This window comes from Pollicipes pollicipes, unplaced genomic scaffold (assembly GCF_011947565.3).
Source record: "Pollicipes pollicipes isolate AB1234 unplaced genomic scaffold, Ppol_2.1 Scaffold_4881;HRSCAF=5763_pilon_pilon_pilon, whole genome shotgun sequence".
Lineage (NCBI taxonomy): Eukaryota > Metazoa > Arthropoda > Thecostraca > Pollicipedomorpha > Pollicipedidae > Pollicipes > Pollicipes pollicipes.
The window spans coordinates 9,279,934-9,291,136 of record NW_023596576.1 but is presented as its reverse complement, the minus strand read 5'-3'; the positions used below and the strand labels follow the sequence as shown (position 1 = coordinate 9,291,136).

The 11,203-nt window shown below is 52.4% G+C and overlaps 1 long non-coding RNA gene across 3 annotated transcripts; it reads right to left on the bottom strand.

Annotated features, from left to right (window-relative positions):
• Positions 1 to 922: 922 nt before the first annotated feature.
• LOC119101289 (uncharacterized) lies at positions 923 to 5,824 on the bottom strand. 3 transcript variants are annotated; one of them, XR_005094538.1, is made up of 4 exons: positions 5,803 to 5,824; positions 3,508 to 3,689; positions 2,664 to 2,759; positions 923 to 1,704 (listed from the first exon to the last, which is right to left on the bottom strand). It is a non-coding gene; the product is annotated as an uncharacterized LOC119101289 (long non-coding RNA). The 3 variants fall into 3 exon arrangements; XR_005094536.1 differs by lacking the exon at positions 5,803 to 5,824 and adding an exon at positions 5,392 to 5,504; XR_005094537.1 differs by lacking the exons at positions 923 to 1,704; positions 5,803 to 5,824 and adding exons at positions 2,121 to 2,191; positions 5,392 to 5,504.
• Positions 5,825 to 11,203: the final 5,379 nt, after the last annotated feature.

Below are 11,203 nucleotides of genomic sequence, written 5' to 3'. Positions count from 1 at the left end.
CCGACCTTCGTCATAAAGCCCAGTTTTCACAGGCTACCTTTCGTGTCGCCGCGGAGGCCGCCGGCGCGCCGACAGCCGCCCGGCATACCTCTGCGATTGTTTACGTCACACGTTTGGCTGGCTACGTCACACAAGCTGGTTGCCATAGCTACGACTCGTCGCAGAACCACTCAGCCGGGGAGAAGAGGGGGAGGGAAGGAAGGACACCGTGGCCGGCGGTGGGATGGTGAGGGGGGGGGGGGGGCGAATGTGGATGCTGCTCAAAATATGCTGCATATAAGAAGATCAATGGTTTGATGAAATATTTGCGTTGCTAAGACGCAGGTTCCGCAACCATCCCAACTTCAACGGCGTACTTCCGTGGTATCATCCCGAAACGAAATCAGGTCTTGGGGGGGGGAGACGTTTGGTTGACTGACCTCAACCTGAGCCAGTAACGCTGCCAGGGGAGCTTCTGGGACCATACCCACTGGACGTGGAACAAGCCCCTGGGTGGTGAAAGACTCAGTTTTTTGTTTGTTTGTTTGTAGGGCGTCACGGATGCTGTGTGACCTTGAATTAGTCCGCATGGAACGATCTGCACATATTCGCGGATGTCTCGCTCAGAAACTACACTCGGTTAGGTCTTAATAAGGATCTGTGAACTGCACTTAACACTCTTTCGCCATGGTTATTTCAGCTCAAAGCCCCCCACAAATGTGAAATACTTCCTTGAAGCTAGCATTCATTCACCCACATGTTAATGCATTCATAAATATGATAAAGGGTGGACACATGTACTGGGAAACACTATGTAAATACACCACTGAGGTAGACGCTTGCTATTTGCCGAGACGGATGAACATATCTGCTCAGCCCGAAATTTTGGGAGGCCCAAATTTTCTATGCAACCATGGCTCACATACTAATCCGACGACCGACACGACCGCCCGACGCTCCACGCAACAGTCCGGCATCAGTACTCGCCTAGGCAACCGGCTGGCTCTTCGCTCCTCGCGTGCCAAGGACTGGGGCCACGCGAAACCTAGGTTAAAGGTTGGAGCAACAACTATGTACTAACCCAGTCACTACGAAATCAAAGGCTTCCCACTCCCAATTCTCGCCACAGCCCCCACGCAGCACGTTCAGCTTGGGCTCGTGAATACAATGCGGCTATATCACCATTTGCGCAATTCGACCACGAAACATATCGATAAGGCTGGGCGCGTATCCATCAGGCTGGCCGCGCATCGGGCGTGCAACGACCACGTCACGCCAGATCGGAGACACACGCAGATAGGTTTGTCATCTTGGCAAAGTCGCCTTCATCCTGCCAGCTTGCCATGGCAGCCCTTTGCCGAGCGACGGCCGCCCGCCGGTTTGCAACGTCATCGCTCCTACAGAGGGCGGCGCACAGCGACGAAGCCTCTGTGCCAGGTGACGGCCTCCCACCGGCGGGAGGAGGCCGCCCGTCGGAGACCAGCGGCGGCGCTTCCAGACCGGACGACGGCAGGAGCGGCACTCACACGCCGGGCGACGGCCGCCGGCCAGCGCCCAACAGCTTCACTCCCGCGCTGGGCTGCCAGCACCGGGCATCAGGTGCTGGCAGCGAAGACGTTCCTCTGTCCGGTAACCGCCACCCATGGAGGAAGCCGCCCGTCGGCGAGCAGCGGCGGTGTTTCCAGACAGGACGACGGCAGCGGCCGGCGCCTAACAGCGGTGCTCCTGCAACCCAGTGGAGGAACGGCTGTTATTATCCGGTTCAGGTTTCTTCTTGCACTAATGATATCAGTGAAACGTCATATCGGCACACTGTGTCAACATATCTTAGAGCTGGGCCCTCTTCACCATCCCAGGCCTGCTTCCGGACCCCCTAACCCCTCCCCCTATGTCTTTGACCCGGCCGCGGCCCAAGCCCCAGCTGAGGTTGGGACTGTGACTGGGGCTCACGTTGATGTCCATGGAACTTTGCAAATTTGCTGTTCTCACTTGCACCCTCAGAACAAAGAAAATTTATGCAAATGTTTATAAAGGAGCAGCTTTTAATATCTGGCCTTGTGGAAAAAATGATTGGTTGTTCCTAAAAACTGCCGTAGTTTTGACTTGATATAATTGCTGAATGTGCTCGGAATCATTACTCACTTCATCCTGGCATAGCAGCAGGGAAGAATTTTAATGTGAACCACCATTACCACCAATACAAAAAACCCACCTGCGGACAGACCATTTTATACTTCAGACAGGGATACTGCAGTCCCAAGCCCTAAAACACAGATAAATTTCCCATTCTGCACTCCTATCACTGCAACTTTGTTTTTACTTTATATGTTATGTATGTCTGAAATATGAAAATTTATTAAAATCGCGTATTGATGAGCGCTGTTTGGCACTACTACAGTGGATCTAACAGCGGAGTGTATAAAGAAAACGAGCAGATGAAAGTCAAACGTCAATTTTTGAAGTCAGTCTCGAGGATACAATGACATGTTCAAGCGTGGGGGGGGGGGGGGGGGGTGCTGAGTCCCTAAACTGAAACTCAGCCTTTTTGCTTTCACCGGGTCCAGCAACCTTAGCATGTGATAAGCATGCGAAGTTCTAAGACGTATGAACAGCACATTAGACATAAATAACACCAATACCATGTTCAGATATTTTCAACTTCTATTTCCCATATCCAAGGATACCTTTCTTTGGGGGGTGTTCTGTGGTGGGTTGCGAGCGCTGCGCTGCTGCCAGGCCGCCGCTGGATGTTTGTGCGCCGCCGGCTGCCGCTGTCATGCCTCCCCACAAGAGCGAATTCATAATGAGAAGCTCATTGGTCAGCACACGAGCCAGATGGTGCAAGCGTACGACTCGGCACATTGTGACCCAGGTACACCCGACAGCAGCACACACTCGCGTAAGCCATAGAGCTAGGATGAAGCGGGTGCCCGGGGTATTGGTGGGGCGGTAAGTCCGGTTAAGCCCATGAACGGCTGTCGCCCCTTTCATGGCTGTGCGCCCATAAACACGGTACAACACCTCCATCTTTTTAGCTGACGATAATATTCAAATGGGGCAAAAACTGGTCTAGACGCATTGATGATGCGTCCAAATTGGCTGGAATCCCACGCAATCGGCGAATTACCTTGGCAGGGACCTGTTAGATGAGAACCCTGGGAGCCCCATCGGTATTATTTAATCCACACAGACTTCATGCATTCGGCGCCCCACCACACTCATTCCAAGCCTACACATCCGCTGGCGCCCACGTCACCCCACTAATTCTTGGCTCACACAGTGATGAAACCCCCCCCCCCCCCCCCTCCTATATCCAACGCTTTAGCACTATAATTGGCCCGTCTGCGCGAGTCCTCTTTAAGCTAATTTAAATTTTAGTTATTACATTTCAAGCATCCAATAAATCCACGCTTAAGCCCTTTTTAAAACATGTCAGGCATCAGGTTAATTTATCAGGGGGGACCGACCCAGCTACTGAACCGACATCAGGCGTCCGAAGCTGGACAACAACTCATTCTCTCGCCTGACCTCCAGGGTGGTGGCTTCCTCTTCAGAAGACACTGCTCGCGCTCCATCCATGGTGGGAGGCCCACCATGTCTTGGACCACGCCCACAGCTCGCAGCTTTCCGCAGCCGCGCACGCGCCTTAGGCAGCACATCGTCCAGCACGGAAACGTCGCCTCCGAAGTTTCTGCGAGCTCGCCTCCCGCCTGCCAGAGTGAGCTTTGTAAGACACCGCCCTACGGCGCGTCCCTCAGTGACCTGGAGGTAGACAGCGTGCCAGATGGGACGGTGGAGCCCCTCGGTAGCCAGCGAGCACCCGGCATGACCTTGTTCACGCCTTACGGTCTCCTCGACCAGCGCGCTCTGGGGACTCAGTCTGACTGGACTGTCCGGCGGCTCGGCCCCCTGTCGCCCTCCCTGCGAGCGTCGATGGCGGGATCTGTATCTGCCACCAACAATCCGCGATCAAGAACTTTAAGGCCCGGCGTACACCATGTCGGAAGAGAACAGGCTGTGTCTCATTCTCTTCCAAGACATTGTACACCAACGGATAGACCCAGCCACCGCCGCGCATAATCTGGCATCCCCGGCGGCCCCACTGGTCCTTGGTCATACCGAGACCAATGCCTTTTCATGCCGTCACATCCGAGGTCAAGTGAGAGATAACGAAACGAGGCGACCGTCTCCCAGACAGAAAAACAGCGAAACCGCGCCTTCAAGTCGCGCTACCCACAAACGTTCATCTGCCTAAGAGCAGGATTGCGGTCGCCTGACTCCTCAATCCTGGCCATAGCCGAGCCGTACTGCTCGGGCGCGTTCCGCGTCTGCTTCCGAGCGCTACCCCGCCTCGCGAGTGACATCCCCCTGTTCTCGCGGAGTCGTGGACGGTCCCTTGAGACGTAGCGAATTCGGTGTATCTCGCCGTGATGCCGCAGCACCCACGGAAGACGATCTCCCTTCGACCGCCGGCTAAAAACCAGGAGATCCCGTCTGCTTCGGAAAGTTCGCCGCCGCACTACCCCGCACCAAACCTCCGGTGTCCGTAGCGAATCCCATCTTGACGAGAGGGGCCCTTGCCAACCGAGCATGGCACCGTGTGCAGATCAGTCAGTGAATCGAGCCGGACCAAGTCATACAAAAAACGAACAAACAAAAAACAGGGCGAAGGGGAAGCACACGCGTTCGTTAAAAGAACCCGTGCGCATGCGCTGGACGGGCCTCAGTGAGGGTCCAGCCGCCCCGACCTATCGAGAAAAATTCGGGGAACCAAGAAAGACAAGTCGTCCAACTAACCAACAGAATAGCGCCATGGCCAAAAGGAGACGTTCAGGAATATGCAGGTGTGGCCCGTACGCCGCGCGAGGCTGTGACACGGGACCGGCAAGGGCCACGACGAGCCGCTGCGCTTCCACGTGGCCGCCTCCAACGACAAAATCAAGATAGCCTCGGCGCGGGCTAACGAGCGAGCCATCGCGCCCAAGTGCGGGTCAACGGCCTCGCACCGTGCCTTCCCGCGCCGGGCGCGAATGCCTCTTCATCGCCTGACCAAATCACCTCCGGCCTCGCTTCCGCCTTCAACCCTTAACACACAGATCGTCACCTACATTTACAACAAATTAAACACCAACGCAGATATTTACCCGGTTTGACGCACCAGTTCCCTGGTTCACGGGGGCCCACCGCCGAGCCGCGTGAGGCATCGCCCTCCCCTTAATTATGGGAGGGATCCAATAACAGTGCCAGGCCGGGGGGTCGCCTAGCCAGTGCCCCCGCCCTTTTCTCGACCACACGAGAGGGAACAGGAGACCATGGCCCACGCCCGCCCGGTGGGGACGGGTCAAGAGACACGTTTGGAGTGCCACCAGTCCATAGCTCGGTAAGGATGGCGGCAACAGCCTGCGGACTCACACGTGCATGTTGTCGCCGGTATTCCGTTGTCCGCGGGGCCTGAAGTCACTGCCAGGTAATGAGAGTAGTGGCTGTCTCGTCCTCGAGGTACGACCCTCGGCTCCTAATGCACTCTCCCCTGTCTGCTTCGAAGACCTCCCCCTCCCCCCCCCTCCTCAGCTTTTCCCTTGGGGTTTCCTCTCAACTGACTCCCTTTGATAAACTTTTTTGGAAGGCTTTGTCCAACTGGGTCGGCACGCCCTCATTTTTTCTCGGTCCAATCGTATTACCGTAAAGCCCCCTCCTTCCGATGTGTTGCCGGGCGGGCCTATCCTTCTTCCAGAGGTATGCCCCCAACGTGCCCCTGGACCAGATCTCGGGCTTGGCGTCGCCGTCGACGGTGCAGGGTCCGCCCGCCCGCTCCTGCCTTACCTCGACCGATCCTGTGGGTCCCCCTTCTGATCCGTTCTCACGTGGCGTGGTACTTCTGATGTCAGCCAGAGTGACGACGGTGACGGCTCGGCGGGGTCCTTGGGGCGGAGCAGCAACGGCTTCTAACCATGTCAGAGATCAGAGCATACCAAAACATGTCAGAGAAGATCCCCGCCCGCATGTTGTTTCGCCGGTGACCTGGCTTTTCGCGTCCATTAGTCCAGATGAGATGGCCCATTTCGGAAGAAGGGCCGATCCGCATCCATCTCTGGGCTAATGGTTGTGTTTGGCGCGGCGGGAGGAGCTGCGGACCATGGCCGGCTTTCCTGCTGCTCCACGCCCCGCCGGAAAGCCCTACCGAGCACGAGCGGATGGTGCGGAAAATGACACGTTGCACATTGTATGCCTGCACTTTAAAGGGGGTGCTTCACATTTGCATGGGGTTTTGCACTAAAATAGCCATCTTGGAGATTATTCGGTACAGTTCGCATACGTGCCGTTGTTAAGACCTAAACGCTTCCTGTTTTTGTGATGCACGTCCGCGAAGATGACCAAAGTGTTTCGGTGAGGCTGTTTCAAGGTGAACCGCTCAGTCATGACGCCATAATAACGTCACGCAAATCCGGCCAGGCCGACGCCGTAATCACGCCTCCTCTTATGCCACTAGCCGTGTGGCAATCAAGGCCAATGCAAACATTATGTCGAGATATTCATATCTGGTCTTCGTGCGTACGAGTTCCAGCTATAACGGGCGTCAATTGCTTCTCAATCAATACTGTATACGGTGCGATGATGTAATCAAACAATGACATCCTGAGGACCATATTTGCTTAACGAAGAAATGCATTGTCTAGAGCATCCTTTTCCACATACAGATATGCCAATAATTTAAAGTGAGCTTATTTCAGCGTATCTGATGTTTGTTTCAATAGGAAGGCGCGCAGCCGCCCGGCGCCGACCGCGCACGGCCTGATAGAGCCCCGGCGCCGATAAAGCACGGCCTGATGGAGCCCCGGCGCCGATCAAGCACGCCCTGATGGAGCCCCGGCGCCGATCAAGCACGGCCTGATGGAGCCCCGGCGCCGATCACGCACGGCCTGATGGAGCCCCGGCGCCGATCACGCACGGCCTGATGGAGCCGGTGAGATCCACGGTCGCCCGTTACCTCCGCGTAATGGCACCGGCAGTTGTCTGTTGTTCAGACGATGTGCTGTTGCGTTGCGTGTTGTGGCTCTCCTCCTGACAGGCCTTGAGTTCCCCAGGAAGCCGCCCGGGCTACCGCGCCGAGCCCTTCAGTGTCGGCAACCTTTGGGAATGTAACATTATCAAACGTGACATGTGGTAAACGTTGCAACGAAAAGGGCATTCTGCTAAGCATTGGGCTTATTTCGGAGGGTTTCATCACGGTGAAAAACAGTTCATTAATCGAATACACAGTACTGGAAAAGGTCAGAAAACAAAAACATATCTCCGAAAAAGTCCAAAGGGCTTATGTCAAACGGTCATAACTCCGAAGAGATAAAAGTCAGTTGAAAAAAAGGAAGAAAGGCAATGAGTCTAACATAAAGGGAATGTCAAATGAGTAAAATTCGAAAGAAAGAAAAATCTATGAAGATTTAACTAAGCAGAACAACAAAAGGTATAAAGTCGAAGGGGTTGTGGGTTCCTGAATAAAAATGACTTTAATTACCCTCCACTGATCGCGCAGCCCTTTCCGAACCAAATCCGTGGCGCTCAGTGCCATGTTTATCCCTATTCTTTACACGTTAGACCCCTCTACGCTTCGGCAAGGGACGCTATTGCAGGCCACTCAAGACAAAAGGGCTCTATGCCCTCATCTGTCTTGCAATGAGTCAGGGGCGGCACATCATAGGGGTGGGAGGTGTCTGCCTTTTCGTCTACTGGCAGTGGGTAGCAAGAGTATATTTCCCCTCATTGAGGAGGCCCGGTTTAACTAAGTAGAAGGTTTCGCAGGTACCCAAATATTACTCAAATCTAAACACCCATGTCAATAATCGGATTCAGGAGGCCCTTTTGCATCGATAGACCTTTGTTCGGATCAAGAGACCTCCTTTTTGAATGGAGTATACCCTGTTTTGAACCACGCGTCCCTGTTTTGTGTCAAGGGGCTTTGCGGATTTCGCATGCCCTACGTGAATCAGGAGGCCTTGTCCTGGAACAGAGTTTCCCTTCACGTGTTTGGAGGTCCCTGCTCCAGATCAGTGGGCCCTGGGTGGGATACGCCATCATAGAACGTCACTGGTATGAATTGCAGGCGGGGCAGGTCGTTTCTGACCTCTGCTGCGATGTACATGTTTGCTCCACTCCCCAAGAACCTAAGCAGTTAGACGCAGCCACCCCACTTAGACAAAATTAAGGCCTCCGATGACAGAACAAAGAAGCCACGCAACTAAGCCCAGCGCAATCTGCCATAGCTGTCAAACATCTGGCTGCTCAGCAACTATTGACGGTAACTATATCCCACGCCCCTATGATGCGGGGCAGCACGCATAGACTCCAGCGCACAGCCAATATTTTGGTAAAGAGGGGGAAGAGGGGGGGGGGGGGGCAGCGCGGTGATTCCGCATCAAGTCAATTTTCAATCCTTCTTTCGTAAGCTATCTAATGTGAAAAACGAAAAAAATCCAGGCGTAAGGCTGGCCAGCCGCTTGCTGCACATAGGCTCCACCTGCATGGGCTCCATCCTCGGAGTTGGCGCGACAGCATCATGTTGTGCATATAACACGCTAACTGCTAGACTTCATCAACCAGCGGACGTGCCTAGGTCAGCTTAAATCAAACTACGGTTCCACTTAAACTCCTCGAACTAGCTGTCCACATGGTGCGCATTTAGTACACGAAGCGCTAGATTCCGTCTGCCTGTGGACATGCTGCCAGCCGAGGGTCGAGCTACGCCCTGGCCATTCATTGACTCAAGAGAACATTTTGTAGATGATAAAAAATGCAACATTTAAGTGCAATTCACTGCTATGTCTACATCCAGCACGTCCCTGGTCACTGATCAATGCATCAAGTCAAAGTGCAGTGAAGTGCGTAGCTGAGTCTTATTACATAGATGAAGAGATATGTTGGTAAACTTATGCTCGTAATGACGAAACGCCATTGGCTCAGTAAGTGACGCTCACAATATATATATATATATATATATATATATATATATATATATATATATATATATATATATATATAGCTTTTGCCGCGTTCATTTTGATATCATCAGCACACGGTTACCAATACATTTTTTAAAACAGGTCAAGCTTTAATTAGATAGGTAGCTGTTCTTTAAAAAAAAATCTGCCTTTATAGAGTTGCTTTAAACCTGCTATGTTGGTGGGTCATGTGTGCCATCGATTACCGCCATTAATGAACCCAAAACGGCCCTATAAACTACAAAGGCGGACAATATTGTGTTGCGTGCTTTTCTTTGCTTAATCGGCTATAACTCTGAAAAGTCTATTAAAACTGGCTTGATCGTTTACCAAGCATATGCGAGCATGGCCTGCAGTCGTTTTGAACAGTAGATACCCTACTACGCAGCGACGTCAGTTCACCTCACCATAACCTCTGCTCGCTCATAAGACACTTTGTGGTTTCGTTCATTGTGTTCCTGGGCTTAATATGTAACTTGGAGAGATATTTAAGGTGCATAAGAGGCTGCCTGCAAAACAACAAAATGTCAGCGGCTATCATCACTCGTTTATGTACTCCAGCCAATGGCAGGGCGAGACGAAACAAGGCTGGTGTGGAATATGGTGTACAAGCATCCATGGTGCTTGGAGCGTGGGAGCTAGATGAGTAACATGCTGATGCGCCTGAGGCACATCTACACGTTGTATCTAGCTGCCACGGCTGTTAGCTTTTTTGAAGCCTTCCCCATGAGGCTTTCAGCGATGGAGGACTGACCTTTCATCTGCGCGTTAGCAGTGACCGTGGCGAAGGGAACTGCAGTCCTCCAGAATAACCGGCAGCGGCTCAGCTTCATATTTGCTTTAACAGTCTTCAGTGACGCTTGTCAGTCAGGTTCCACACTCTCTGCAAATTGCAAACACGCAGGAGAAGTGTTAAACGACTGACATATGCTATTGACAGCTGTATCATTGCACGTAACTCTTCTACGCATCTGTTCGGGTTTTCATGTGGGTGCTTTCTAACGCTACTTGTTGTCAAGGAGCTGTTTAACGACAAATCTGTAATCTGTAATCACACTCCTCACAATTTGACGCAGGCGCAGGAACGTCGTTTGTTATGTTCACAGGCGTCTCATTTGGCAGCAGACTGTGGGTGGATATGCCGTTCAAATATGCTGCTCGACTTTAAGTGTGTCTGGCATGACTACACGCCCACTCTGCCCGCGCGGACGAAAAGCCGCATCTCTCACTTCTCATACAGACTTTGTGTTCTGCCGGTTGTCAGTCTTCAGCACGAGCGTGAGCCCCCGTCCCGGTTTTCGAACCCCTCCTTAACATCCATTGCGAGCTCGTCTTAACAACTGCTGGATCTTGTCTGGCAGTTCGGCTCCCATTTCTTCTCATGGCGAACGGTGCAACGTTTCGCAATGGAACTTGCTGCTGGTTAGAAAGTGAAAAAAAACAGTTTGAGAATGACAAGAGAATGTGTGAAAGGACACGGAGGATTGGAAGGGCTCAGAGTGAGAGGCGGAAAGACATTGAAGCAAGTCATGGTGTAGGTTAAAAGGGGGACACAGAAAGACGAAAATAAACAAATAAATAGATATTTGAAGAGGAAGACACACAACTCGCAGCTAAGTGTAAGGACACAAAGAGACGAGGATGAAAGCAAAGGATAATAAGCAATCCTGGGCAACGCACCGTTCCTGTTGGTTTGAAATAGCATTGGTCGAGAAAGCATGCGCATATCTTTTCAGCAGTGTCAGTTCATGTGACTCTCATCGCATGCAAGTGACAGCCAGAAGCCAAGACAAAGGAAATAAATGCATTGCACACTTTTATTGCATGGTTGGCAATACGATAACCCTCGCAGTAGCACACGATAAACATGCTGAGGTAACGAAAGCGGATGATATCAACATACGTAAAGCAATATGGCCAGCTAGGGAAATGAAGACGTAGATGCAGAAATCACACCATCATTCGCCCAACTGTGTAGGAGGAGTCCGACGGTTGGTAGAAACGTAACATGATTGGGAGCCAACGGATGATGCTGTTAAGCAGCAACCGCCTTTCATATTGTGCCAACGTCAGTAGAGCACCAAGCTCGTATTTGATATGCGAACCAAGCGCGACAGATGCGGCGGACGCGCGACAGATCGGGCAGACCCGCGCACTGAGTGACTGAGCAGCACGAGGAGCGCGTTACAACGTCGATAAGATTTCAGCTTCGAGAGCGGAAATAGTTCAGT